Genomic DNA, 26,120 nt, shown 5'->3' on the forward strand with positions numbered 1-26,120 from the left:
CTTTGCCTCCCATTCTGTTTTTCTACACTCTATGCCCTCTCATCCAGTGGAATATCATAAAGCAATTTTCCAAAGAAGTTTTAGCCCTTGAACCCCAGTGTTAAACCATTCACATCCCTTTCTCGCCCATAGAATATCCTATCACTGTGAGCTCTTCCAGAATCCTAGAGCTTCTTATTATTTGCAGTTGTCCCTATAGAGATCGAACCACAATATTGTAGATCAATCAATCACATTATAGCGTGTCAATGAAAAGAAAGAAAACTCCACCGAGGGATGGGTGTCTGAATGTTCCACTTTAGAAATGGATGTGAAGCCATATGCAGTCCCTTAACACGCCAAAGTCTGAGATATAAATGATCAATTTTTTATACAAGTAGGTGTACTTTAAAGCGCATTATTTATAAGTGATTGCTGTCATGTTCTTTAATACAAAATCTAAAAATTAGTAATAACAGTCTTTTGAAACAGTATTTAAAAACAACTACCCAAAGGACACAAAGATCTTTTTGTTGTTGTCATTGTTCTGGTTAAGGCAACACCACCAGTTCTGCCAGAGTTTATCTAACCCTCTCATATCCCTCTGTTCCTTTCTCCCACTTTTGTTCCCGGGCTGGGAAAACATGAGAACAACCTCTGTTTTACAGTTTCTAGAGCTTGCAGCCTTCGAGGCAAATCTAGAAAACATTGTTTCTCTGGGAATTAAAGGAGAAGGAAAAGATGATTTTGAAAAGGAAAAGATGGGGAGGAGGAAGACGCTGCCTCCGATCTCATATAGAGAATATCAAACACAAAAGGCACTTGAGTTCACATTTTGATTCCATTTCAGTCAGAAACGTGAGGGAGAGGGACGGCAGACTCACTTGACCACATGGGCAGGACAGACCAAATTCATTCCTATTCAGCTAATGGAGAATTTCAAATAAGGTAAATATTGCCTGTCTGATCTTTATATGGGGCATTAAAACCCACAAATCTCTTGTGTGTGTGTGTGTGTGTGTGTGTTTTTCCCAAAGACTCAAAGAACAGTTTATCATCTAAGACTTGCTTTATTTTCAAAATAATGTCTGCCTAGGTGAACACATTTTCTCTCCAAGAGCTCAAGTTTGTTTTTAAGGCAACGTTAATGACTGATGGTGAGTCATCCAGTTTTGTGGCTTGGTACAGTAGTTTATATTTATATAATAGCTTAAAATTCAACTTTGAGCAATGTCCACAGCAGGGAAGAACAATTAGTAAATTCATTAATTGTGCTTTTGTGTACACTTTTATTCTCAAGGCTAATTGTTTGTTTAAATTATTTTGCCTGCATCAAAAGTGTTACCACATGAAAATATTTCAGCATAGGTTTCTGGTGTGAAATATAAGGCTTAGGAAGTTCAGACATGCTTCTGAAATGTAATCAGCTTGCATTTGCTAATGACTGGTACTCAACGTGGAGCCTTTTATTTAAGCATATAAGCAATTAGTTTGGGGAATGTAAGTGTACAAAGAATCATGATTCATGCCGCTGCTTATCCTTCTTCTCTGCTGTGGACAATGGGCATCTTCCATGTTTGACTTTTAAATATAATCAAACTCTGATGTACTGTAAGTTGGAATCATGCGGTCTTATGCAAAGCAATGCCATAAAAGGACTCCATCAGTTGCCAAGCCGATGTGCCAGTGTACATAATAAAAGTGAGGCTTCACTCTTTTTTCATGGAGAGGGACAAAAATCTCCTTCTCCTCTCTTTTCTGAATTCTCTGTGTGTCTGGGCTGTAGCTGTAAGATGAACCAGCTGCCGCTGGAGCGGATGCTTTCCAGTTCCCAGTTCCAGGTGTGGGGCCGGAAAAGAGATTGATGACTTAGTGTAGGCACAGCCAGTTTCCTCCACCAGGTACAGGGGAGCGACAGCAGAACAGAAACAGCCAGCCCTCCCTTCTCCAGCATCTTCCCAGCCTGGCTCGGTCCTCAGGGAGACACACCATCCAGAATGCACAGAAGGAGAAGCACGATAAGGACTCAGGACCTGCTGCGTCTTGGTGCTGGGCTAGGCATCTGACCAACAGATTTAATCACTGCAACCTCCATAAGAGGTGGGCATCGTGAGTCCCATTTTTCAGAAGAGGAAATGGAGGCCAGAATGTAGATTGGAACCCACAACTATACGGCTGCAAATCCAATGGCCTTTCCATGAGACCATGTTGCTTTCCTGGCATTTAGCACAGTACCTTGCCATAGTGGGTACTTCATTCATTCATTCATTCAATAAATATTAATCCTGCCTGAAGATATAGCTGTAAACAAGTTAGATAAGAATTCTTGCCTTCAAAGATTTTATTGATGGGCAGATGAATGTATCCCATTCTAATAATGAATGTGTGTTGAATGAGATTTTGGCCAAATGCAGGCCAGGCCTGTAGCAACCCTCATTTGTGTCCCTATGGGGCCAAATGTTTTCATTCCAAGTGAAAGCGAACAAAACCCTCCCATAAACCTGAGGACCCTGTTATCAAGCCTCCAAAGAGAAGCAGGAAGACTGTGAACCCCTCCTAAGTGTCCCAGTTATATGGGAAGCCTGTTAACAAAAGATGGTGGCGGCAGGGTGTAGAATTCATCCCTTTCTTTGCAACCTGGCAGGACTCTAGGAGGGAGATCTAGCACTTGGGCAGAGTGGGCTCTAGAATGTGCTTCTATAGTTACTGTGGGAAGACAGAGCTTCTCATAGCCAAGGAGACTGAGGAAGGGACGCAGCCCACCTCAAACATCAGAGAGAACAGAGGTGGGTTTCAGGCTGAAAGTGTAGAGAAGAAAGACATGTCTATAACTCCACAGGGGCTACTTTAGTTGTTAAATGTTTGTGTTCTGAGTCTGGTCACACTGCAAAACCAGCTCCACTAATCATCAGAATTCCAGATGGGAAGGACGTCTGAGGTCACCTAGCTGAGCCTGGCCTGCTGAGAATCCCTCTCCACATAGCACTTTCAAGGCCCTTTCTCTACCTGGTGTACACATCCCAGAGGACTGTGCTTTGCTCTGTCCCTCAAGAACCAATTCCAGAATCCACCCACAGTACCCTTTAGACCAAATATACAGCCTGGGTGGGGGTCTATTTTTAATTTCCCAAAGTACTGACCAGAAGCCTGGTGCCATGAAAAATTGCTAAGGACCCTCTCTTCCTCTGATGGTACCATCCCACCGTGAGGTCTCTGGTTGGCCAGACCCCTGGGGAGGCAACTCCTTCTAAACAAAGCTGCTGTCTACACAGCCTCACAGAAGGCTTATTTCTAAATCCAGTCTGCCTGATTAACACCCTTCCTGGATTTAGAGTCATTATTTACGTGCACAAAGACATAGCCACAAGATGTTCATCACAATGTTGTTTATAGTTGAGAAAATTTCAAAAATAATCTCCACACTCAGTGATAGAAGACTGCTCAAATAAATCATGGATAAGTCATATAGTGTAAAGCATATTATGAAGCCATTAAAAATAATACACCAGATGAGTACTCAGGCTATGTTTCATCACACTAGTAGGTGAAAAAGATAGGCTACAGAGAGTATATGGAGCACACTATTATTCTCTGTCTAGTTTTCAAAAACTCATGCATGAAGAACAGAATAGTAACAAAACTAGTTCTTAGTAAAGAACTGACCTGACTAGTACTATTTTCTTCCCCGCTACTTTTCAACTTTTCCTACAAAGGATATGTGTTACTCTTGTAATTAGATACATAAATCTTACTTGAAAACATTAAATTATGCTTCCTTTTGGTTTGCTGCATTTCTCACATTCATCATTACCAGAATCCCTGTAACAGAGGAAGAAAGGAAAAGACAACTTGTCCTCTTTTCCCCTCACTGGCTGCTGGGTTGCCTGGGTGCCCCTGGTGCAGAATCAATGGCAATGGCCAGCTATGACTCAATCCCACTGCCACTCAAGCAGCTCATTTACTGAACGGACGTCCAGAGACTTGAAAGGGCAGATGCCCTTCCCACTGCAGAGAGCGTTAAGGCTAAGGAATTTCATGCTCATCTGAGTAAACAAGAACACTCCCCCAAGTTTTTCTGCTGTAGCATCACACATTCATCTAGAAAGGATTGAAAGTCTGTTGGTAGCTTCCACAACATACCTTTCCTGTAAAGGAAAGACTGAGATCTAGAGGGGCCAGATGTCTTATCCTTGAAGGTGCAAATGAGGTTGGCCAAGCCAAGATAGGACCCTAAGAGTGAGTCTAACTCCCTCCATCTCCGATGTCCTGTCCCTCCCTTTTGTGCCCGTCAAACTCCTACTCATACCTCATGGGCCACCTAAGCATCACCTTCCTAATAAATTCTCCCAGACTCCTTAACCTTGCCTCTCTCATCACTGTCACTTAGATATAATCCAATGGTTGCATTTTTGATATCACATTGCCATTATTTGACCTTGAGTCTGGCTCTTATCCTGGACTTGAGGGCAGGATTTGTCTCTTTACATTCCTAGTGGCTAGAATATCACAACCATTTAATAATAAACTCAAAGGCTTAAAGGCACTACAAAGCTGCAATCTGTCACTGTTTCTAAGAGTTAGGAGGTGGGAGAAGAAGCTGACCATGAAAGAGTGTGCCCCAGTGTCCTGGAGATGTAGGCACTGTGTGTCAGGGTCTGTATGAGACAATCTGGAGATAGAAACCTGTTTCCTGCCACTATAGGAAGATGGATGGCATAGAAAGTGGAAGTTTCCATTTGGAGGATTATGTGGTGAACAAGGCATTAGGAGTATGATGGGGTGGATGGGTAGTCGCATGACATTCAAGAAAGACCATAGCTTTGAAGAGAGATGCACCAGAATTTGAGCCCTAAGTCTACACCTTATTATGACTTTGGGAACATTACAAAACTTCTTTGAGTCTCAGTTTTCTCATCTAATACTGATAATTACTTTGCAGGGTTATTGACAGCATTAGAGATCATGATTGCAAAATCCTTGGCACAGAGTCAATAATTACTAACTAATGGCCTTCACTATTACACATTCCTGATTCCACAGACAGTAAATCAGAGCCCACATACAGTATTCATGGAGTTGTTCCTCTAGATGGAAGCTGAAACAAGAGGGAATCAGAGAGCCTCAACTGGCCCCCAAGAGGAGAGGAGCCCAGGAAAGGACCCCAGGCCCCTTGAGGTCAGGAGAATGAGCTATACACAGTATATCATTCTCCCCCATTCTTCCAGAAATAGAGAAAAGGATGGGAGTCCTCCTAGTGACATTGGCGTGCTTGCAATCACTCAGGAGACTGTGGCAGAGAGCAAATGATTATATTTAAGGAAGTGACAGCAGCAGGGTGACCAGAGCCCAGGGAGTGATGGTTGGGCAGGGGCCATGGCACTTCTCACAGCATGCAGCAGAGTCCCAAGGGCCATGGCTGTTGGACTGGGCTTTCAGCAAGACACTGGTGGGGAGTTGATGACAGACTGCTTACATAAAGAATGACACACATCAGGTGACCCCCACCTGCTCAGGGCTGGGAGTGCCACATCAGCAAGGGTGTCAACAGTTTATTTGGGATCCACTCATCCCATGGCAGACCAGCTCCATCTAGCCACTGGTTGAGAGCAGGTGATGGAAGATGCTTGAGGAAGAGCAGGATGAGGATCTTCTTCAGACAGGCATTAGAGCAGGCATATCTCTTTCCTTTTCCTTCTGGGCCAGTCCTTTGAGTGGGACCTCCCGCCTCCAGTCCCAGCCTGCACATATTTTCTGTAGGAAACCATCCCTGAGCCCCTGTGACTGGCATGACTGTCCTTCTTAAGCCCCCCCCCCTTTTTTTAATTTTATTTTTTTAAAGATTTCATTTATTTATTCATGTGGGACTTGATCCTAGGACCCCAGGATCACAACCTGAGCTGAAGGCAGATGCTCAACCACTGAGCCACCCAAGTGCCCCAAGCCCCTTTTGATTACCACTGTATCTAACACGTGTTTTGTATTGGTCTGTTTATTTGCCTATTTTTCCTAGATTGTAAGCACATATAGACAGTGCCTGATACATAATCGGTGCCCAATAAATATCCAATGAATGAGTGGATGGGTGGCGAAAGGACTTTTTAAGTTGAAAACCACCATTATTATTATCAATATATGTTATTATTCAGGACATTAAAGCACAGGGAGCAAGCACATAGTTTTTCTTTTTATTTCTCTACATCGATATACATATGCACATGGACCCACCCAATCATAGGACCAAGAATTTAAGAATACCTTAACTAAACTAAACTAAAAAAATATTTATTGGGCACCTACTAATTGCCAAGGACTTTTTAAAGTGCATCAGATACATCAGTGAACAAAACAACATATACTCTGATAAAACATGTCATTCGAAAAATTTCTTTGAAAACCTGCCGCACAGCCAGGGCAATTATCTCATACTTTAAGTCTGTATTTAGACTTAGACTCCTTCAAATTCTGTTCTAATTCAGACATTTCCAGAAGTAGAGTTCTCATGGAATCTTGAAAAGCACATCTTGTGAGAGATGATTTGTCCTTCTCTATAGCAAAGTCAGTGACTTTCCATGAATGACATTGATTGTCATGGTCCCCAGGAGGCACCTCTTTGCAAAAACCACTGGACATACACCTTTGACTTTCAATGTTCTCCTCCAATGTGAGCATAAACAAATGGATTCTCTTTTTCACCTGCGTGTTTAACTTGTACCACATGAGGATTGAGCTCATCTGTCTTTTTTTTTTTCCTAACAAGGGAAATACAGTTTCTGTGAACATCATCTTGAGTTTATCATTTAGTTTTTTTAAAGAAACAGATTGGATCTTATGTTTTCCCATCCCTGGCTAAGATGGGGACACTCTCCATCCATTGGTTACTTTTCCATACAATGAGTCCATCCACTGAGATCACTAAATTGCTCTCAGTAAGTCTGTTAGCTTTGATGCAAATGAAAATTCCATCCCACTCCTGCTGAATGAAGTTGTACCTCAATCGCTCATGGTTAACTGTATGAAACGAGCCAAAATGAAGGCATGGTTAAAGATCATAGATGTTCTGTGACCATTTTTATCACTATCAGGGCAAATGATTTCAGCAGTTGTTCTGCCCTTGGCATGTGAGTAGCAGCATCCTCCCCTGTAGAGTCAAGTCATCATTAATTTGGTGCTAATAGATGTCCAGACCTGGGTCAAGTGCATGAACCACAGAAGAATCAAAACAAGATGACACAGCACCTGCTCTTAAAAAAAGGAATCACACTTTTTTTTTTTTTTTGAGAAAACCAAAATTAAATAGTTGAGCAACTAGGAGATGCTAAAAGACATATGGAGCTAACTGTAAGTATTTGGAAAGAGAGGAAGAAGAGATCCCTGGGCTGAGGCAACTCCCAACAGACTTCACAGAGTAGATTGGACTGAAGGACGGAACTTGAAGATGGAAAGATTTGGACTACAGTGAACTTTGAAAGGAGGATGAGCAAGGACATGATCAGAAGAGTTGCTGGTGGGAAGAGTGAGAACATTGTTCAGGCTGCCACGGATGGCTCTTGTGCAAAATGAATTGGAAATACATTTAGAAAAGAGAATTTAAGTCAAACTGTGGATGTTAGCAAACACTGGGCTGAGGAGTTTAGGTTTCATCTGCTATGCAATAAAAAGCCATTGTTGAGTCATGGATGGAGGAGTGGCTACAGAAATATTCATTAGGCAGCAACCTTCACAATGAACTAGAAAAGAGAATGGAGCTTCTAAAAAAAAAATCAGAGGGAAGCACTATTGATTAAGTTCGGTTAGAGTCACAGCATTGTGATTTGAAAGAGGAATTGACACATTAAGAAATTATAAATTAGGGTTGGCTAAGGATATGTATGACAGGGTAAAATAAAACATAATTCCAGAAGGGCAAACAACAAGCTCCAAAAACACGAGACTTGCCACATTCATAGCATAACCTCAGTAAAATTTACCAAAGAAAAGAAAAAGAAAACCTCACAAATCAATAGTAAAATAGAACAAATTAGAAAAATGAACAAAGAACATGAATAGGAACATTTCCACAGAAATCTGAAAGTCTACTGAACTTGTGAAGCCATATATACCCACACTAAGGTATGCAAAATAAAAAAACCAAGATATTATTTTTGCCTATTAATTTGGGTAAAAATATGATAATTGTTCAATTATACCTAGTGTCTTCAAGGAATACACTATTTATGGGAAAGTAAATGGTATACCTTCTCTGGAGAGCAATTGGCAATATCAAAAACATTATTTTTATTCATCATGAGCCTAGGTTTTTCTCTACTTCTCATGAGTCATGTCTCATGTATATACATCAAAACCTTACTCATAGGTGATATAATTGAAAATAATCTACATGTCCAAAAATAATATGTTGGATATGAAAAGTACGGAATATTGTATAAATATTAGAATCAGTGAAGAAAAATCTTTAATATATGGGAAAATGTGCATAACATATTCTTAAATTTAAAAAGTAGATTATAAGCAGGTTGCAAAATATGTTTCTACTTTTTAAAAATCTGTGGATATAGGGATCCCTGGGTGGCGCAGCAGTTTGGTGCCTGCCTTTGTCCCAGGGCGCGATCCTGGAGGCCCGGGATCGAATCCCACATCAGGCTCCCGGTGCATGGAGCCTGCTTCTCCCTCTGCCTATGTCTCAGCCTCTCTCTCTCTCTCTCTCTCTGGCTATCATAAATAGATAAAATTAAAAAAAAAATCTGTGGATATAAACAATACGTGGATTTTGGATTCTAATTCAAACTAGGCTACTTGTAAAAAGATATTTTTAAAACAATCAGAGAAAACCAAACATCATCTAATGAGATGAAATTGAGTATTTGTTGTTAATTTTGTCAGGTATGATAATGACAGTTCAGTTATGGTTTTAAAAAGCTTTTAGTAAAAAATAAAATAAAATAAAAAGCTTTTAGTGTTAGAGATACACACAGAAGTGTTATAGGATATTTGTTTTACAATACTCAAAAATAAAGACAATTAGATAAAACAAAAATAACGACATGTTAATAAGGATTAATCATATAGTTCTATTTTGAAAATTCCCATAATATAAATGTTAATTTAAAAAGGAAGGCAGCACCCAGCCACACTTCAAAAATAACATATGTATATGCATAGAAAAAGTTGGAAATAGTATATACCAAAATAGTTACAATTTGCTGGTCAGACAGGTGATTTTTGTTTTCTTGTTTGTTTTTTTTTTATAAATACGCTTTTCAAATTTCTGAACATATAATACTTCTGTAATATATAACTTATATAATACTAACATATAATACCTCTATAACCAAAAAAAAAAAAAAATATATATATATATATATATAACATTAGGCGTGCCTATGTGGCTCAGTTAGTTGAGACTCTGATTCTTGATTTTGGCTCAGGTCATGATCTTAGGGTCATGCAATCAAACCCTGCATCAGGCTCTGCCCTTAGTAGGAGAATGCTTGAGATTCCTTCTCTCCCTCTGCCTCTGCCCCTCCCCCTCCTCTCTCTCTCTTTCAAAATAAATAAATAGTATCTTTTAAAAAAAGAAGAACTCTAAATGCTCTTTTTAAAGCTTCCTACTTTTTTTTTTAATCTTTTTTTTTTAATTTTTATTTATTTACTTATGATAGTCACAGAGAGAGAGAGAGAGAGGCAGAGACACAGGCAGAGGGAGAAGCAGGCTCCATGCACCGGGAGCCCGATGTGGGATTCGATCCCGGGTCTCCAGGATCACGCCCTGGGCCAAAGGCAGGCGCCAAACCGCTGCGCCACCCAGGGATCCCAGCTTCCTACTTTTGACTTTAAAGAAGTAAAGGAAATGGTGACACCAGTAGCTGAAATGGAGAAGATGAGAACCAGAGAGGGTTTGGGAAGGAAATACTCAAAACAGGGCTTAAAGAAGTGGTTGTGGTAGTAGATATCTGGATAGAGTCCTGAAACCAATGGAAAAAGGGAATTGAGATGATGAAGTGCTTAGGGAAGGCAGGAGCTCTGAGTTTGACCCTTAGATGTACCTGGATATTATGTACAACAGCTTCACAGGTCTACCTTGGAAATAATGGTTTTGAAAACTGAAGTTGATTTTTCCTCTCATTCATTTATTCCACATGGTCCAGGCACTGTTCTAGATGCTAGGAGCACTGTGGGAAAACAGAGATGCTGGAATACATCTTAATGGACTTACAAACATCAGAGAGGAGGGGTTAGACCCCAAACTACACAAGCAGTCCATCATAATAACTATTATGAAGGAGAAGTACAAGGTACCAAAAGAGCCTATAATAGAAAGACTCAACCTAGTTCACTGACATTCTGGAAAACTTTCTTAAGGAAGTTCTGTTCCTGAAGGATAAACAGGAATTTAGCAAAGAATGGGACAGAAGCATTCAGACCAAGGGATGAGCTCACTCAAAGGTCTTGATGCTGGGGAAAAAAACAAAACAAAACATGATTACTTGAGGAACAAGAAGGAAGCCAGTGTGTCAGGAGCAGAAAGTGATGCATCAAAGGATACAAGATGAAACTGAAGAAGGGGGCCATGGAGAACATGCAGAGGTTTCTGGGCCATGATGAGGATCATTACTATGACAGTATTTTATTCTAGGTGAACAAGGAGGCTAGTAAAAGAGTTCAGATATGAGGGTCATCACTAAAGTACAGGCATCTGAAGAGAGGTCCTATTAAGAGTATTCAGAAGCCTGTTGAACAGTCAAGGTGGAAGAAGTCAATGCTTTGTCTTGAGGTAGTAGCCATGGAGGCAGAGAGAAGTGGACAGAATAAAAAATTAAACATTTCCTGAGTGAGGGATGCCTGCGTGGCTCAGCGGTTGAGCATCTGCCTTCGGCTCAGGTTATGATCCTGTGGTCCCAGGATCAAGTCCCACATTGGGCTCCCTGCATGGAGCCTGCTTCTCCCTCTGCATCTGCCTCTGTCTCTGTCTCTCTCTGTGTCTCTCATAAATAAATTTTTAAAATCTTTAAAAAAAATTTCCTGAAGGAGCAGATGAACTGGCAAAGAGGACTGAGTAATAACCAGAGAAGTAGGAGGAAGATCAGGAAACCAGCTTCAAGGAAGGCATGTTTTCTGGATAGAAAGAGTGGTCACGTAGGTTGGTTGCTACCAAACAGTATCCATTGGAATTAGCAAAATGCAAGTCATTGATGACTTTGCCAGGGCAGTTGGGTCAAGTGCTGAGGTGGAGGCAAGATTGGAGAGGTCAAGCATTGACATGGATGCTGCGCTGTTTATTGGAAAACAAGAAGACAAAGATAAATGGGGGAGATGTTTAAATTTGAACTTGTATATAGGAATAATCCTGGAAAGGAAATAGGTTGAAAACCAGAAGTGGTAGTCTAAGGTTTGTCAGAAGTAAGAGGATGGTATGCAGAGCACAGTGCGGGGACTGTCCTCAACCCGAGGCACACTTGCCTGGACTTCACAGGGGGTAAAGAAGAAAGATGGACAGATTCAGGGGGGTTTATAGACCTAGTGGCAAGAACTTGAGGGAATTCCTTTCTGATTCCTTATGGTTTCTCAGAAGGGAAGGGATAGTTATGTTTGATGTGTGTAGAGTTTGTGAAGTGTGTGTAAATGTGTTCCTGGATGCTCTAAGACCAGAGTAAGAAGTAGGATGGCTGGAAGAGAAGGGTTCCAAATAATCATGGCACGCAGAGGGGGAGCAAACCAACTAGAGAGCTAAAGACATAGGAAGAGGAGACTCTGAGTCAAAGTCAAGTTCAAATGAGTTCCAAATGTGGACAAATGACGAGGCAAAGGGACATCCACTTCTAAAGCCATGATAAAGTAACAACCAGAGCTGCAGGTGGGCCACTGATGTCACTCCTAGAAGCTGGCAATGAAGGCCAGTGCTCTTCAAAAGTATACCACATATGCCGAGTACTTGGAGTATGGACATGCAGGAACTCATCTAACCCTCATCCAACCCTAACAACAACCCCATGGGGTGGATACTGTTATTTCCCCAGAACAGCCGAGGAAACAAAGGGTTATACACATTGCCCAAGATCAGACAGCTTGCAAGAAGCAGAATTCAAACCCACTTTATATCATCCTTGAGGTTCCAGGGCTGCAAGATGTCAGGGGGACACCATATATTCACTTACTGTTTCTACTATTAATTAACTTCTTTTTAAAATTTTATTTACTTATTCATAAGAGACACAGAGAAAGAGAGAGAGAGAGAGAGGCAGAGACACAGGCAGAGGGAGAGGCAGGCTCCATGCAGGGAGCCTGACGTGGTACTCGATCCCAGGTCTCCAGGATCATGCGCTGGGCCGAAGGGGGCGCTAAACCACTAAGCCACCCAGGGATGCCCCTATTTATTAATTTCAAGTAAAACCAAGTTTCTTCCCAAACTCTCTAACCCTTTTCAGTTTTATTTTTCTCCATAGTACTACCAATCTTCATTACGCTCTCATCACTTACGTATTTACTATCTGACTTTCTCTAGATTTTCCACCTTAGCCATTCCTCTTTGGGTTCACTGCTCCTTGCTCAACATTTTTAATTCATGGTGCCTATGTCCCTCCTAACAATTGAAGATAAGCCATAAGCAGCCCCAATGTCAGGAACCTGAAAGTATGAAATTATCTCATGTTACATATTTTGATGTCATGATGGTATACTCCTTACCAAAAAATGTGGCAGCTCTTATGAAGTGCTTGTATTTAGATCCTAGCTCTAGTACTTACTGCTGGTATAACTGTCCACTCTTTGATCTCTGGACACAGCTTCTCCACCCATAAAATGGGCATAATGATCCCTACTCCTAAGACTGTTGGCAGGGTTAATGTAATGTTATATACCGTGTCCCTGGTGCACTGATGGTGCTTAATAAATAAATATTTTTCCTTACTCACTGTTTGGCCTGCTGTTACCAACTCCCCAAATAATGTGACCAGGGACTCTTCACTCATTTCTTTTTTACTGCCTTAGAACAAAGGGAACATAATCAAGAGTGGAAACATTATTTGATATCTGCTTCAAAAGCAGGCTGTGTTTGATGTGTGATGCTGATGTGTGATACTCGATCTATTAGATATTAGTATTAGACTGCTGGCTTTGCGCTGTTTATATTGGTAACATGACCCTGACCAGATTCCCAGCTGTGAGCATTAAAATGTGGGCTTTCAGTTGTTGGGCTTTTTTTTTTTCTCCTTCTGCCAGAATGAGGTTGAATAAGCATCCAGTGTAACAGCCCTCAGCTGAGTGTGCTGAACTCTTAAAATTCCAAAATCGGGGTCTAGGGAAATCTTCATACCTCATGTTACCTCCCCACCTCCAGACTATCTCAAGGTGCTCCTTGGATTCTATTTTTCAGGCTGTATTCACCATTTTTACCCTGGACCTGCCCATCTGAAAGCTTGCAGACCCCACTTACTGAGTATGTGCTGAGCATTTGATACATCCCATGCTGTTCTCAACCTACTTAATTTCATTTTCTCCATAATCCTACAAAGTAAGTCCTTTAGTACCACAAGGATGGGTCTCCGTTATGTCTCTTGTCCTTTCTCCAACCAATTCTGGCCATCAACCATGTCTTTCCACTCCACAGAATAAAATCCAACCTCTGCAGCATGCCCTTCAAGGTTCTACAGGAACAGACCCCCGTAGGTGAGGGCACCAGGAAGCATCACCCAACCCCGATTTTTTTGAGAGTAAAAGCAAGTACCATTTGCAATTATGCCGGGAAAAGAGATGAACACCCAGACCACCATGGGCTAGTGGGGATGCATGGCCACCCTTTGTGTGCCTCCTATGCTGCTCTCCTTGCTGACCTACTGCATTCCCCAGCTCTACCATGCTGTGTCATGCATGTGGAAGACTGACGAGACTCTACCTTTCCCAACCCAACCCAAAAAACTCATTCTTCAACACCTATTCAGAAACAGCTGCTTCTGTGAAGTTCATCCCAAGTTTTTCAAAGCCAGTTTACAGATTGGTTAGAGCCCAGGTATTGTCCCCTTGTTGAATCTATGAGTTCACATCCCAGTTCCGCCATCTGCATATCGCATGTACTTGGGCAACTCACTCAAGTTGTCTTGGCTCCCTTTTTTTTGTAATGTTGAGATAATAGAACCTTCTTCATGAGGTGGCTTTGAGGACCAAGTGAATTCATAAGTGCATGGGGCTTCGGGTGGAATGTGTGCTGCACAGTGATTTGGGGCACAGATGTGCACATGCTCATACATGTGTGCACACCTGAACCTCTCCTGTAAGGCATGTGACTTTCTCCTTTGAGGACAAAAAGAAATTGTCAAATGGAATGTTAAATGCTAAAGAGTTCATAGATCATTTTGTCTATAATAATCCCCCGTTTTTATTATGGTGATTTTGACATCATCTTAATCAATACAGCATGTTAAAATTTCTAAGATCCCTCTAGGATCCAAGTAATTCTATAAGCTATCCCACATAGGCTTCTTGCTGGCAGGAGTGTGGGATGGTCTCAAAATGCCTTTTATAAATAAGCAGAATAGGCTTCTATCCGTGTGATGCTATTTCAGAGTTCAGTAACATTTATTTTACCTAAGACCTGCATTATTAAAGTGCTAATACTCCTGAGATAAGTAACTGATCTTTTCTATCTTCAGTTATTTTTACCTTAGTGTGAATGCATTTCAAATCCTTTTTGAGTGAAGGCATGAGAGAAGATACTCAATATTCCTAAGGGTTGGAAGCAGGAACCTCGAAGGGTAAGAAAGAGTATGGAAAAGCAGGATTTCAGATGACAAAGATGAATTCTGTCCACATCACACTTTCACTCAGAGCAAAACACCCTTGAAGGAGTCATAATGCTAAACACCTAGGCTAGGCTGAGTCTTCGCTAGAAGTGGCAAGATAACCACTCCAGCCCCCTGCCCATGCCCCTGAAACACACACATACAGACACATGCAGACACCTGTGTGCACACACACATGGACACACACACAGACACACACGACTCATTTCAAGTCTGCCTCCCTCAAGTCCAGGTTAATGGGGACTTTTGCTATTATTGTTGTTATTCTCTGGCTGTCATTTTGAAGCTTTTCCCCCCACAGATTTTAATTGAATGTTCCAGAGGGGAGATATTTCCAGCATTTAGTTTTGAACTTTTGCCTCACATTGTGACCAATTAAAATATGACTAACAACAGAACACATTTTCTTTTTCTTCCAGCATCACCCCCAACAGAGACCATGGAGCTTGAACGCCATATTATTATTTTCCATGCTGTTTGACTTAAAGCAGAGAAAACTTTTTTTGTAAAGTTCTTTGAAAACTTTTCGACAATCTCATTTGGTCTTTTCTTTCTCCCATTCCATGATATATTGGGCAGAATTCTCTATGGTCTGCTTTCTCTCCAATTTTCATGTCAAACCTTCTGTAATATAGGGCAGTGGCCCCCACTGCATTACTGAAAGCCAAGCCATTATGGATGGCTTTAAAGATCATAGTTATACACAGATAAGGATGCAAATCCACCAGAGCCCAGCCTGGAGGGCAGCCCTCTACTTCTATCCCCGTGTGGCCACCTATCCCTTCCCCCATATCTTTGGCACATCCCTCAGGTTCCCAGTCACCTCTCAGTGAAGAGTCTACTGTGCAAAGAAAAGAGAGCACATCGTTGATGAAGAGCCAGGGTTTCCCTCTCCATATCTGAAGCATATCCATAATAGCACCCTTATGTCCCCCTGATCCACTTCCAGGAATTCCTCTTCTTTCTTTGCGGTTGATTCTTTTCCTTTCTACCTACCTTTGGCACTTGGCTAGAAATGACTTCCCCTTCTACCTGGTGCATTTTTTATTCTCCCTTTTCACCATCTCTCAAACTGAAAAGATAGGCACGAACTCTTCCTTGTTCTCACAAACCACCCTGCAGACTCTGCCTCCTGCCCCATGACTTTGTCTTTCCCTTCCACCACCAGACTGCTGGACAGAAGAGTCCATGTTCTTGACTACGACCGCCTCAGCTTCAGTTACACGCTGACACACTGCAATGTAGATCCCACCATATTATATTATATTGACAGTGTGATAAAGATCCACGGGCTCAAACAAAGGTCAGGAAAGGACTTGGTGATTAGTAAATTGCCCTTGGATTCAGGCAAGGACTTTGGTAATAGGGATAATGTGACAAGTGGAAACAACAAGTGGAGCTTAAAACTCAACTGCTCCCCCTCTTTTCTGCCTAGAACCACAGAGGGTATGGAAAGGAAGAAAAAGAAGGTTCCTGCTGTGCCAGAAACACTTAAGAAAAAGCAAAAGAATTTCACAGAGTTAAAGAAAGACCAAACGTCTAAGAAAGATGTTTGCCCAAAGAAGGCAAGGAGGAAGCTTACCTGTGAAAAGTTAAAGCGTTACTGCAAAGAATATAGGCAAATGTACAGGACAAAGATTCGTGTGGCGAGGGTGGCAAGAAAAGCTGGTAACTTCTATGTACCTGCAGAACCCACACTGGCATTTGTCATCAAGGTCAGAGTATCAGTGGTGTGAGGCCAAAGGTTCAAAAGGTGCTGTAGCTTCTTCACCCTCGACAAATCTTCAGTGGCACCTTTGTTCAGCTCAACAAGACTTCAGTTAACATGCTAAGGATTGTGGAGCCATATATAGCATGGGGGGGGGGGCAAACCTGAAGTCAGTGAATGAATTGATCTACAAGCGTGGTTATGGCAAGATCAACAAGAAGTGAATTGCCTGACAGGCAACACATTGATTACTTGATCTCTTGGTAAATATGGCATCATCTGCTCGAAGGATCGGATTCATGAGATCTCTACTATTGGAAAACGTTTCAAAGAAGCAAACAACCTCTTATGGCTCTTCAAATTATCTTCTCCATGAAGGAGAATGAAGAAAAAGACTACCCATTTTGCAGAAGGTGGAGATGCTGGCAACAGGGAAGACCAGATCAATAAGATTATTAGAAGGGTGACCTAAGGTATTTACCATGATTATTATTTGTAATTTCATCATTTAATAAATGACTACTTTCAAATTGAAAATAACAACAACAGCTCAACTGCCCTTTTTTGGTTTTCTGAGCCAAAACTAGTCTGGGACTGCCTGGACCCAGAAATGGCAATAACCTTACTAGAGGGTGAGGGTGTCCGTGTCCACACTAGTCTTTGACATTGACCCTGTGGGAGATGATGAGAGCAGGAGATGGAGATCTGGCCTTGCTACAGGGAGCATGGATCCAGCTGGGAGACAATCAGGCAAAAGAGAAGCAACAGGACATCCTACTGCTTGCTTCTCTGGGCCTCCGAGGCTTACATGATTGTTTCCATGTGCAAAGAAGAAATGGAGGTCTCTACCTTTCTAGAGCTTCCTGCCTATTCTTCCCTGTCATATCCCTTTCTGAGTGTTCTCCAGTCCAACTCCTCTTTTTAGTCAAGAAAGCAAGAACTGTGTTCCTCTGTACATCACCTGCATCATTTACCACGGGTAACTGTCTGCTCTCCTCTGCTGGATAAAGTCCTGACAAACCAGGAAGTCAATCCCTTCCCTAGGTCTGAAAAGACGCATCTCCTTTGTAATCAAGAAGGTAGAAAGATAAGACAATGGCTCTTGCTCTCTCCCAAGCAACTTATGTCCTTTCTCCCTTGCCCCATGTGCACATTCTCTAGGAAGCAATCTCAGAGGGTTAAAGCCACCAATTGAGGTCATGGCCTCTGTGCCAAGTGCCAACCAGTGGCTGGCCCATTCTGATGAATCCTGGTGGGCAAGCTGAGGTCATCCATTTATCTCACGTGAATCGTGAAACAGCCCACAGATGGCCAGCCATTAGATGTGCAGTCACTACTGCTCAGCCTAGATTTGAACCTGTGACCTCTAAGTAAAAGGTCTGTAATAACAATGCAATAACAATGCTTGGAGGATCTAGGCACTCTCCAAGTCCTTACTTTTTAAATTAGCACTTTGTATTTAGTCACCGAGGAAGGAGAAGAAACCAAAGAAGGAATGGATTGAACACCTGCTGTCCTTAAGGGAAGGAGGAGAACTGGAGGCGGAGAAACTTGTTCTTACACGCCTCAGTGGGTGAAACTGTTGCTTTTTAAAGCAGGGTGCCATTTGAAAAGTGACTGCCTCTTACCATCGCTCTGCAGTGCTATTTGAAACACCTGCCTTGGCCGTCGCTCTGCTTCGGTGCTTGTCTTCATTTGCTTGCTTAACAACTGGAAGTGTTTATACCCTCGTCACAAAATCACTTTCTTGAACAGAGTAGAGATGGTGAAAGTTAATTCTCTTCTCCCCAAAACTCTCAGCAGTTTCAGTCCGCTGCTTCATTAATTCACTCAGCTCTGAGGCAAAGAAGCAATACTATTGTGCCCATTTTACAGATCGGTATAGTGGGAAGTTCAAAGGCTTCGTGCAAACTTTGTTTCCCACATGTCAAGAAATAGTCTTAGCAGTTGACAAGCCACAGAATGAAAGGGATTCATTCAAGGTGTCAATTTGTTCATCTGCAACTGAGGATAACGGAAAGTTTGTGGTATAAATGAAATAATAATACATATGAAGTTTAGGGCACAGCACTCAGCTACACCGGGCTGCTGCACTGCACAACTCAACCAATATTGTGCCGCCAGTCATCTAAAACACGGTGTGAATCATGCCCCCTAGAGTTGTACAATCAACAGCCATGCCAGCCACAGTGTGACACACAATACTTTCTCTGTAAGTATTAGCCGTCATTGTTAGTTTGGAAGATTTTCTTCTGGCAACAGCAGAGTAGGTGGCTCAGAACAGCCCTCTCTCTGACCATACACAACACATGAAAAGAAACATTAGTTTAAGGACATTGGGAAGCTACCAAGGCAGTGAGAAATCATGCTGCCGACATCCCAGAGAGGAAGGAAGCCCATTTAAAGCTGCCTTTCTCCCGAAACGGTGGTTCTCAAAGTGTGGGCACTGAGGAAGCAGTAGGTCTTGTAGTTCTCTTGTTAGAACTACAAATAATTGGGAAAGACTCAGAAATCTCCTGTAACAAACCCTCTCATTGATTCTGTTGTACCTCAAGTTCTGAGTCCGGCTGAGAGACCAAGAAGCAGGACAGGAATTTTGGGAGTCTCAACGGCCTGGGGAGTTAAAACATCATTCTTAAGATAAAGACCAAACTCGGGGCGCCTGGGTGGCTCAGAAGTTGAGCATCTGCCTTTGGCTTGGGAAGTGATCCTGGGGTGCTGGGATCAAGTCCTGCATCAGGCTCGCTGCAGGGAGCCTGCTTCTCCCTCTGCCTATGTCTCTGCCTCCCTCTCTCTGTCTCTCATGAAAAAATTAAAAAATCTAAAAAAAAAAAAAAAAAAAAAGATAAAGACCAAACTCCTTACTTAATGTGGCTTTCCAGGTTCTACATGATTTAGCCCCTGCCTGGCTCTCTAACTTCATCTAAAATATCACTTTATTTCCTTCTCCTCCATCTGTTCTGGACTCTTTTAATTGCCTTGTACTTGCTATGCTCCTCCCTGTCACAGGGCCTTTGCATGTACCTAAAATATCCTTTCTGTCTCCCTTCAACTAGTTAATACCAATTTGTTCCTCTGTTTAAGAATTGCTTCCTCAAAAAAGCCTTTGTTGATCTCCCCGATTAAATCAAATCCCCTTATTATCAGTTTTCATGGAAGGTGACCTTCTGATCCTCTCTTTAGTAGCACTCAGAATAATTTAATTTTATATTTGATTTTTTTTATTAAAGAGTCATGTCTATTTTTGCTGACCACTGTATATTCAGCAAATGAATATAGCATATATTATATTCATTAGTCACTGGTTAAATTAATAAATAACTAATCAGAAATAGTATTGTTATTATGATTTCAAAAATGAGAAGATTGAGTTTTCTGAGACTCAAATAAGAAGCATCCCAGAAGAATTCCAGACCCCCGTGGCTCTAAGTCAGCATTCCAGGTCACCAATTAACAACAAACTCTTCCCTTCCTGTGTTTGAAACCAGTTAAGCAGTAGACCCAAGGAAGAGGCTGATGGAGATCAAAATATCAACTTAATTACTAATAAATCTGCATTGGAGAGCTATGTTCAAGTAATAGCCACAATCAAGTTTCCTAATATATCCCCTTGGATTTGAACTTGTCCATTCAAACTGCTGGCATCACCTATGTGGGGGCAGATCAAGACCCGTGAAACTTACTGCATGGATTAGCAGAGGTATTTACATCCAGAGGTCAAGCTGCTCCACCAGAGCCTGGAAAGCCAGGGAGAGGCTAGCTGGAGTATGCCCAGAAGTCTCTCCCAAATTTTCTTATACAGTAGTTCACTATTTTCATGGGAAGAAATGAGTAAGAGAGGAAAGAAGGCCAAGAATATTGCTTTGAAGGAAGCTTTCACAAGGAAACCTAAAATGAAAGAGTGGAGATAAGTATTAGTGGGACCTTATTCACAGCTAAAAACTTGGTTATTTTAAAAAGTGAGCCAAAGCACACTTTTTTTTCCTGTTAGTAAGATTAGCGCACTTTCTACTGTTTCCTTTGTTTTTCCTTCCTCAAATGTCCTATTATTGAATTGATTGTTATAGCTATGAATTAACATTTTAAAGTTTGTCATTGAAAGAGTTCATTTCTCTTATAAATGCAATCTACCTAGATGTGCATGCACACAAGGCTAATTTCCTGAAGATCTCCTTTTTTTTGAAATATGACAAGATCAGCTCCTATACTGGTTCAAAACATTTGGTTAAATTCATGCATTGTTTAGGGCTCTGGAAATACAAATATAAGTTGAACAAGTTAGGGATGAGGTCAGCTGCAAGTAATAGAACACCCAACTAACAGTGGCTTATGTATTAAAGGGATTTGACTATCTCACATACAGGAGGCTGAGAGTTGCATATTGACACACCAGTTCAACGAAGACACCAACCACCCAGGTTCTTCTTGTCCAACTGCTTACTATTGCAAAATGTTCGATATGGGTCTCATACATCCTAAGGATATGTAAAGCAAGAAGAAGTGAAAGGTTCTATATTACTGAGTTTTCTCTTGAAACACTGTGCTTTTTATGAGGAAACAAAACACTTCTCAAAGATGTCTAGCATACTTGGCAGTCCAGTATCACATAGCCACTCTTGGCTGTAATGGAAGCTGAGCAGTGAGTGTCCCGATTTGCTTATATTTAAGATTAAACCACTACAGCCGGGCACATTATTATGCTGAATAAAATAGGGATCTCATTGGTAAGGAAGAAGGGAGACATTGGAAGGGCAACTAACAAAGTCTCCCATAAATATATCTGACAAACCGATCCCTGAAGTTGTTCATTATACTGTAACAAGCATCATCGATCTACTGAGGACAATAAATAGGGAGAATGGTAGAGCCAAGTCTTGGAGCCATAAGTAATAAACTCATCTAGCATTTGCTCAATCCTCACAAGTTGTGAAAATGTCTCAGGGTAATAAGGATAACAGAATATCCATTAGTAGGGAGGAGGAAGGCAAGTCTGGGAAGAGGAGACTACATGAAGAGAGCCCTTGGCAATAGGTTGAATAGAAGGACCTAGAGAAGGAAAGTGGAGAACTCCAAGTGAAGAATAGAGGGGAGGTAGATCATGCAGTGCAAAGAATTGCCTCATGGAAGACATGAATTCTCACTGGGGAATGAAGGAAGAAGGAGAGAGACCAGGGGCCTGATGGTGGAGGATTGGAGTGCCTGGCTGGACATACAGGAGTTTATTCATGGGATAGACAGGAACCACACTGTTTCATGAGCAGAGCAATGACATGATGAAAACAGTAATTCAAAAAGATTAATTTGGTGACGGGGAACAGAATAGATCAGAGGGATCAGAGATAGAGGGACAAGTTGGGACACTATGGCAATGTTCACCAGGTGATGGGGGCCTCAGTGAGAGCATTGTCATTGGCAATAGAAACATAGCAAAAAAGTGTGGGTATCCAAAACATTTTAACCTCATTTCAGGGTATCCCCTAACAGAAAAAAAATATAGTAATGAAAAACATAGACCCTCATAAGTGGTGGTAGCCAAACATTTAATCGCCATACTCCTCATCTCAATTGCTCATCTGAAAAAAAAAAAAAAAGCTAATTTTAAATAATGAAGGGAACTATCAGGGGGTTCCACCAAAAGTAATTTTTTAAATCTCAAGTCATTGCTCTTCCAGTTAGTTACTCATGGCCCGGTTTCACAGAAATGGGCTGCAGGCATTACAGGAAATGAAGTTTTATTATAAGAAGAGCCAGGACTGCTCCAATTCTGCAATCAGAGGGCATCTGTATTCTCCACCTGAGAGGAAGCATTTTGCACGGGGAGGTGGGAAGCAGACAAAGGCCTCGTGTGGGTGGCCTGTGTGGATCTAGTGAAGAATCAGAACTCACATGGAAGCTGAGGAAGCACAGCCCTCCAGCTAAAGATTCTATGGATGGTTCATGCACAAGGATTGCACAGCAGAATCACCACTCACAGAAAGCCGACGGCCTGCAGGGCACTGCTAGTGGGACGTGCTGTTATTTGCAGCCAAAAGCATTCCTAATAAGAGCCCCTGTTCCTCTTCTTCCACCAAATTCACACCACAGCTCCACGGGCCGACAGCAGAAGATGCTCCCCAGAGACACGGTGGGTAAGTACCAAATGAATTAGTGACAGGCATCTTCGTTATTTCCATCAGGGGTAGTGAGTAAAACTGTGGTCTCCAGAACCAGACTACTGTGTTCAGGTTGTCACTCTGCCACTTAACCGCTCAGAGGCCTGAAGCTTCTTTTCGCCGATCTTCCCATCAGTAACATGAGCATAGCTCGTACTCTGTAGATATGTTTCAAGGACTCGATGAGATCATGACTGTTAAGTGCTTAGCTCAATGCCTGGTACAGGGTTAGCACCCAATAAATGTTAGCACTGTATTTTTTACAGATGAGGAAACAGTTATCCAAAAAGCCTAGAGAATTGGCCCAAGGTCTTGCAGATAAATGCTGTGCGTGCTTATTTTCACGGACACCTCTTTTCTGAGCATTGTGTCAACAAGTCAGCAAATATTTATTAAGTGACCATGAGGTACAGAGTTCTGAACTAAACATTCAAAATTTATGCTGAAGGATGGGCCTAGATCCTACTTTAGTGGAATTTACTATCTGACAAGGATGTTTAGTTTTTCATGGTCAGCCCGGCTTCACACAAGGCTGGCCTTACAGATAAAAGAGAAAGAAGAAGCCTCTGCGGTACTGTTTGAAAGGTCCTAGGAAGGTCACTGTAACAACATACATCAATTGGCATTGGGGATAAACTCAACACAACAGCTTTGTATTGGCCTGAGTCTTGACCACCTAGAGAGTGGATTCACCAAATCAACCTATCTTTCCCCTTCTTCCTTTGTAATCCCTGTGCAGATAAAATAGTTTCCCTGAGACCTTTAACTGATGCCTGCAATGTGTGCAGCCAGCGCTAGTCCGAGTGTAGCCTTGCTTCTCACCTTGTAATCTTTGAAATTGCAATTATCCTTGGGAAAGAAAACGGTTGTCAGTGACATGTATTTTTATTTGTTTGTTTGTTTATTTAAAGATTTTATTCATTTATTCATGAGAGACACAGAGACATAGGCAGAGGGAGAAACAAGGTCCCTGCAGGGGAACCTGATGCAGGACCCCAGGATCAGGACCTAGCCAAAGGCACACACTCAACTGCTGAGCCACCCAGGCATCCCAGTGACATGTAAATATGTGTGTGTGTGTAGATGTCTGTGTATATATTTCTCTTATGTCAAGTGAATTTCCCTGAAGAGAAGAGTGAAGTTGCCTCTCGGACAGCTAAGATAGCTTGGTCCTTGGGATAAAGGCAGCTCTGAGAGAGGAAAGGGAAGGAGCAAGAGACAGGAGGGGTGCCAGATTCCCTGTAGGTGGGGACTGCTCTCTACTCACCTTTCTTCCTGTGGAACGCCTCTACCCGTCTCCACAAGCCCTCTGCTTTGCTCTACCGCTGCCACCATGCTGTGCCCCTGAGAGCCACACACCACATAGCCAGGTGGCAGGGGAGGGTAAGTCTTCACAGGAGCCCTCTTGCTTGCAAACCTGAACACAAGCACAAGGCCCCCTTCATTTAAAAGCTTTTTACAAATCACTCAATAGAAGGTCTGGGTCAGCAAAGCATGACCATGTGGGGACATCGTAAAAGTCTCAGAACTTTACAAGTCTCTTCCAGGATATGGATCCCACACCCTTCCTGTTCCCATTTTCTGGAGGGTGAGCTCATCAAGTAAAACCTCTCCTCTGACCCCAACTTGGCCCAAGGCCGATGTGTATCCCCTCTTCCACGATGTTCCTCACTGAAGAAGCCAGTTGAAGACGAGTCAGGGCCCTGCCTGTGGTCTCAGAGGAAATTTGCTGTCTGAGCATCTGCAGAATGATGACACCTCAACGTGAGGCCACTGGACTTTCTGGAATTTGTGACCCCTCTGACATTTCCTCAGTGGATACACAGTGGGAAGGGCCAAATCCTGGCAGCCTGGTCCAGGGCGACACTGATAACCCTGATAAGTTAATTCACATGTAGTTTACCACGACTGGCAATGACTTTTAAAATATTTCCCCTCCCAAAGGAAATTGCATCTCTGAGCATAACTCTGTAACGTATTTTTAAAATTCTCTACTGATGGACTTCCTATCAATATGGGCTAGCTTGAAGGAAAGATCTGTGCAGGCCAAGAGACCAGCATGATTGGTGATCTGTTCCACTATGCCAAGACCAGCTCTCATAGGTGCCCCAGAGTGGCATCAAATGTCTGCCAGGCACTGTCTGAGTGGATTGTACCAAAGGGCAACCCACCAAACAGCCTGACTGGTGAAAAAGAGGCACAGTGGAGACATAGGAGAAGCACCTGCTCCCACCTTTGGGGAGGCAATCACCTGGTTGGCCGCAGAGAAGTGATACATGCCAGCCCTTCCTGTCGATGGCTATGCCATGGTTGAGAACATGAGCTTCCAGTGAGTTTGTCTCCAGGTTGCCAAAAGCCTGCACCTGACAAGCAACCGGGGGTGAGTCGTTCCGACAGACAGTGAGAGTGAAAAGGGGAGGCTGCATTTGAGAGCAAGCCTTGGCCCTGTTAGTCCTTTGAGAACAAGGACCTGGTAAATGGCTCTTGCTGGTGAAAGACAGAAGGAGAGACAAAGTTCTGGCCCCACAGGCTCTTTGGTGAGGTCTAAAGGTCTCCCACCATTCTGATTCTGTAATACCTCTGCCAGCCTTGGCTCTATAGGAAAAAATTGCATTTGAGAAAAATGGGCACAATAAAATCAGAATGTGTGCCTTTAAGGAAGAGTCCCCCAGATAAGTATTGCTAAAGTCCCTAATATATAGCCCATAAAACACAGAGGATATTTGTGCCATGGCTAAGGTTCAACACTGATCATCACTAAATGATCACCACTAACAAATCAACATGTGACATTAGCCAGAAGAGCTACTGGATGTTAAAACAGACTCAAAAATCCCAAGAAACAGCCACTTAATGAGCAAACAGTTTAATTTAAAGTGTCACTCATAGGAAATAGACAATAGTATTTAGTAAAGTTGTAACAATGTAACAATGTACAATAATTCACTCACATTTCACATCAGACACCCCCTCTTTCTAGCTAATATTTTCTATTATCAGTAAAATACACAATAACAACCATTTATTGAGCATTTTCAGTGTCCCAGCCACTGCACCATGAGCTTTGAAACAAGTATTCTGTGACTCAACTATAATAGTGAATATTAGAGAATTTGCTATTTACCAGGCATTGTTGGAAGCATTTTATATGTATTGATACCTTGCTCCTCATAAAAACCCGGTGAGGTAAGTACTAGTATTATCACATTGTACCAAGGAGAAAGCTGAGACACAGCCAGGTTAACAAATTTGCCTAGGGTTATATATCTAATTAAAAGACCAACCAGTGGGGTGCCTGGGTGACTCAGTGGCTGAGTGTCTGCCTTTGGCTCAGGTCATGATCCCGTGGTCCTGAGCTCGAGTCCTGTATCAGGCTCTCCAAAGGGAGCCTGCTACTCCCTCTGCCTATGTCTCTGCCTCTCTCTCTCTGTCTCTCATGAATAAATAAACTCTTTAAAAAGAGAGAGAGACCAATCAAGAATTCAAACC

At 42.2% G+C, this 26,120-nt stretch overlaps 1 long non-coding RNA gene and 1 pseudogene across 1 annotated transcript; both read left to right on the plus strand.

Annotated features, from left to right (window-relative positions):
• The first annotated feature begins 842 nt into the window (after positions 1-842).
• LOC112648187 (60S ribosomal protein L7-like) lies at positions 843-19,155 on the plus strand (annotated as a pseudogene).
• LOC112647901 (uncharacterized) lies at positions 7,708-14,014 on the plus strand. Its single transcript, XR_003128559.2, has 3 exons — positions 7,708-8,088; positions 13,349-13,486; positions 13,583-14,014. It is a non-coding gene; the product is annotated as an uncharacterized LOC112647901 (long non-coding RNA).
• Positions 19,156-26,120: the final 6,965 nt, after the last annotated feature.

Source organism: Canis lupus, chromosome 7 (genome assembly GCF_003254725.2).
Source record: "Canis lupus dingo isolate Sandy chromosome 7, ASM325472v2, whole genome shotgun sequence".
NCBI lineage: Eukaryota > Metazoa > Chordata > Mammalia > Carnivora > Canidae > Canis > Canis lupus.